Raw genomic sequence first — 5239 nt, forward strand, 5'->3', positions numbered from 1 at the left:
TATTTGGCTCATTAAACCTTTGGTGGTGTTTGAATGGCCATAAATAACTTTTTTCTTTCTTTTTTTTGTAGACACCAAGACTAGAATAAATAAAAAGGCACCCCCAGGTGCCTTTGGCGGTGCAAAACGTTTCGTCGACATTGTGTTTGTTACAAACATACAGTACAGCACTTCAGAGTCATACTGCTAGCGATCAAAGATTTATGTAAATTTGACAAGCTGGAAGCATTTTGTACTGTACAGGAGACACGGCACGAGATTGATTGACATTGGTCTACAGCCAATCAGGACGCAGTGCACTGTGTCCTGAAATAAAATCCACAAAACAGCGAGGCCGCGAAAGGTGAACCGCGTTATAGCAAGGGACAACTGTAGTTTCAAATCGTATAAATAGCCAAAGCTCTGTTGAAAAGGGTTACTTTTTAGGGTTTAAACCATGATTGTAAAAATGAATATGCTGTACTGAAAAACACTGAATCTGGGAAGTGAGAGAAAAAAACTTATCCAAAAGGTTTACTGAGGTCATCAAGTGAGCAGAAGAATCCCTTTCTCACTGACTTTACAGTTTTTCTGAATTGCTAAAACACTAAATCCCATTGTGAAAACTAAACTGTCAACTATGAAAACTCATTCATCAAATCAATCTCACAGTTGCCAAAATCTTAAACATTATTCATCTGGTTAGGACACCATTTGTAACTCTGAATCTCCCATTTACCAAAACTCTAAACACATTCTCAGACACAAAACACATTTAGCAGTGTGGTGCACTTGTACCCAGAACGGTGCACACAGGCTACAGAAGTTAAACACAACTAACACACTGTTTTCATCATTTACACACTACCACTCAAAATTGAAAACCCATGTTGCAACCTCTCCTTCTGCTATTTGCTAGATTGAATACAGCTTCATCCACGAAGCTGTATTCATGAGGCCTAACCATTGAATCAAGCTCAAAGATTCTCTTTATACAACAAACTAATTTTAGTTCTGTAAATGAAATAGTATGATGTATTATGTGCTATCTATACAAGTATACTTACAGTTTTTTCTGAATGCTTAAACCCTAACTGTGATTCCTGTAGCACAATCTCTAAAACTATTCAGACTTATAGCAAAACCACTCACTGAGTTTGCAAAACTAAAAGCACAAAAACTGCTTTGCACTCAGTTTGCAATTTTGTAACACACACTTTGCAAAACTGTAGGCACAATCCACTGCACAACACTCAATTACCAAATTTCCAACACACTCCTAGCAAAAGTATACACATGTATGGCTATCATTAACACTAATTTGCCAACTGTCTGGCACACTTTCACATGTGAAAACTTTTTTAGATAATTAGTTCACTTTGCAATCAGCCTAAGCACTATAATACAGGTAAGCTGTGTGTGCGGAGTACAATGGAGGGAGCAGAAAGAGTGAGAGGTAGAGGAGGCCGAGGAAGAGGACGTGGAGGTGAAGAAGTAGGATGAAGAGGACGACAAGGACAAGGAGGAGCAAGAGGAAGACAAGGAGGGGGGAGAGGAAGATGAGGAGGGGGGAGAGGAAGGGTAGGAAGAGTAAGAAATAGAATTGCTGATGACATCAGAGCTACAATAGTGGACCATGTAATCAACCGTGGAATGACCCTGAGGGTAGCTGGCCAACGGGTCCAGCCTAACTCGAGCCGCTACACTGTAGCAAGCAGAGGTGTGGACTCGAGTCACATGACTTGGACTCGAGTCAGACTCGAGTCATTAATTTTATGACTTTAGACTTGACTTGAAAAAATGTTGTAAGACTTGTGACTTGACTTGGACTTTTACACCAATGACTTGGGACTTGAATTGGACTTGAACCGGTTTACTTGAAAAGACTTGATATTTTACCCCAAATATAAAATTTAACATGCATATTATATAGAGATTGAAAATGTGACGTCATTCACGGGTAGAACCGCAAAGGATTCTGGGAACTCGTGGCAAGCGGTACTAGCGCACGCAGGCTTTCAATTAAAATCAGTCACACAGTGATAAAAAGAAACACAAAAATGTCAAGAAGCTGTTGTATTATTAACTGCAATAGCCGGTCGCATGACAGCCACGGGAAGCCGACGGGTAAAGAGATCGGTTGTTATCGGATTACGTCGTTGAAGAGAAATTGTTCTAGCCATGTTTCCGAAGTGACAAAGACGCGACGGGTGGCCTGGATTGCAGCCATTCAAAGATCAAATATAACGTCCCAGAACACTCCAGCTCACAGGTTAGTCTGCTCCAAGCATTTACACAAAGGTCAGTCTGCTGTTGTAGTTAACATAATTGGTGATATAGGTTACAAGCAAGTCTGGCGCTGAACAGAAATTGTCGCGCTATGCTCCTTTGTTTATTGTGCATAAATAGTGAATTGTCCTGACACAATATTGCGTTTCGCTTCTGTTATTATGGTACATTGACAAAAACATATACTTTTATTCACAGGATAAAACAGTTTTTTTGTATCACTAATTGTCCAGTACGATTACAGCATACAGTATTATTGTCACTGCTACATTTCTGTGATGCTACCAGAAATTATTTCCACTACTAATTACAGTTTTTTACAGTCGCTAACAAGCGTTTGTCCAAACAGTTGTCACATTTGCAAAACTCTAAACACAATTAGCACAGGATCGGTCTGTTGTGGCCATACCATTCACACATTTCATGTCGTGTTCACCCAATATGCAGTCAGTGAACACATTTCCACAATGCTTACATTTTCTTAACAGACAAGTTATACCTCCCAACAAAACTATGGACTGTTCTTGTAGTATCTACGAATGTTAACACACAACATCCCACAATAGCAAAAACAATATTCCAAACCGTAGATACAGTGTAAAAACCTCTGCCCCTGCAATGATATCAGTACAAAAACAATATCAATATCAAAAATATATCTCAGCTGTAAACAAACAAACAATTGAATAATTGACACACAGCTGATTTATGTTGGGTAAATTGGGCCAACCACACCTTCTTCCATTCTGGCTTAGACTCAGTGGGGTTCATAAGGCAAGACCTTGAGGAGTGATGTTTTTGGAAACAAAAAAAAGACAAACACTGTAATGTCTGGTCGAGGAGGAGTAAGAGCAAGGGGCCCAGAGAGAAGAGCAGGCCCAAGGAGAGGGCAAGGTATAGGTGTAAGAATGCGTGGTGGTGGCATTCCAAGGGCTGCAAGAACAGTAGTCAGTGATGAAATTCGTGCCACTATCATTGACCATGTAATCAACCATGGTCTTTCACTAAGAGAGGCTGGTGAAAGAGTGCAGCCCAATTTGAGGCGGTCAACGGTTGCCTCCATTATACGCACCTTTCAACAAACCAACAGGTAAGTATTGCATTTTACATGGATTGTTCCTATTCTCACTTGACATGTCAATATGGTCATACAGTAATGCATATGTTGAATTGTCTGTCTTTCTAAAGAATGCAACGTCTTCCACCCTCTGGGGGAAGAGGAAAGCTCCTCAGTAATGATCAGGAGCTTGCCATTGTGGAAATGGTTACTGCAAATAATGCAATAAAACTGCGTGAAATACAAACCAGAATTGTGGCGGACCATGAGATATTCGACAATATCGATAGAATCAGCCTCACAACCATTTCGCGGACATTGTCCAAACATAGAGTGCGGATGAAGTAGCTCTACACTGTTCCCTTTGAGAGGAACAGTGAGAGGGTCAAGGAGCTACGACGACAATATGTCCAGGTACAGTGTATATTCAATCCAATGTCCAGTTCTATAAGCTTTGCACTTTGCAAGTAGGTAACCTACACAATACTAGGTTACAGTACAGTATGGTATACAGTACTAACATGACTTACATAAACTTTGTTTCAGAGAGTTATGGAATTGGAGGCCAACCAGGCCCCTCATGAATTCATATACATCGATGAGGCAGGATTCAATCTGGCCAAAAGGCGTCGACGTGGACGAAATGTAATTGGAAAAAGGGCCACAGTTGATGTGCCAGGACAGAGAGGGGCAAACATTACCATGTGTGCAGCAATTGCAAATGCAGGATTACTCCTTCACAAATGTCAGGTTGGACCCTATAATACAGAGCGCTTGCTTGCCTTTCTCAATGATCTCCACCAGCGCCTGGTTCCAGAGCAGGGTCAGGAGGGTGAAAACATGAGGACCTTTGTAATTACCTGGGACAATGTGGCTTTCCATCACTCGCAAGCAATAACAACATGGTTTGAAGTCCACCCAAGACTGGTGAGTCTCTTCCTTCCACCCTATTCACCTTTCCTCAACCCCATAGAGGAGTTCTTTTCTGCATGGCGGTGGAAGGTTTATGACCATCAGCCACATGACCAGATGTCCCTCCTTGAAGCCATGGATGCTGGCTCCAGGGACATCACAGTTGACAATTGCCAAGGGTGGATCCGACATACCAGGCGGTTTTATCCCAGGTGCATCGACTTGGCTGACATCAGATGTGATGTTGATGAAAACATGTGGCCTAACCCTGAAGATCGCAGAGATTAGATGCAACTTTTTTGCCTTTTTTTTAGCCCCCCTCCCCCCCTTTTTATCTTGGCTTTTTGCTGTTGTTTTTTTGTTCAGAATGCTCTTGTGTGTTTCATGGATATTTTGTTCACTGTAAGCAATACTGTAAAACTTTCTCTGTCCTATCATACCGTTTTTCTACTGTACCTCCTGTGGTAAACAGTAAAGAAACAAAAACTTGTTTGCTTTTTACTGGAATGCTTTTGAATGTGAACATTACTGTACATGTGGACATACAGTTACCAACCAAGACATTTCTGGTGTCAATATGGTGGATTGCATGTTTCGCATGCAAATACCTGTGAAACTGAAACATAAAAGTCTATGCAGTTTTTGTAATGTCAATAATAGCCAGTATTTTGAAACCTGGTGTACTTTGATTGACTGCATGTACCTTGTGAAGTGAAAACAAGTGTTATTCTTTGACAGACTAATTTCATTTTGAGTCAGATTTATAGTGTTTTTGTACAGTTAGTGTGTGCAGAGAAAGATGTGTTCTAATTTTGAAATGAGGAGTTAGTATATATTTAACAAAGTGTATTTTTGGGAAGGATATTATCCATTTGGCCAATTGTGTTTTGTAGGTGTGGGTCTGTGTTAAGAGTTTAGAAAAAGTATCTGAAGTATGGGTAGGCGCTTGTTAGCGACTGTAAAAAACTGTAATTACCGTTGAGCTCAAAGGTCCTATTAATA

At 40.6% G+C, this 5239-nt stretch overlaps 1 long non-coding RNA gene across 1 annotated transcript; it reads left to right on the forward strand.

Annotated features, from left to right (window-relative positions):
• Positions 1-2908: 2908 nt before the first annotated feature.
• LOC145429516 (uncharacterized) lies at positions 2909-4980 on the forward strand. Its single transcript, XR_013909760.1, has 2 exons — positions 2909-3739; positions 3872-4980. It is a non-coding gene; the product is annotated as an uncharacterized LOC145429516 (long non-coding RNA).
• Positions 4981-5239: the final 259 nt, after the last annotated feature.

This window comes from Astatotilapia calliptera, chromosome 6, assembly GCF_964374335.1.
Source record: "Astatotilapia calliptera chromosome 6, fAstCal68.1, whole genome shotgun sequence".
In the NCBI taxonomy this organism is placed as follows: Eukaryota; Metazoa; Chordata; class Actinopteri; order Cichliformes; family Cichlidae; genus Astatotilapia; species Astatotilapia calliptera.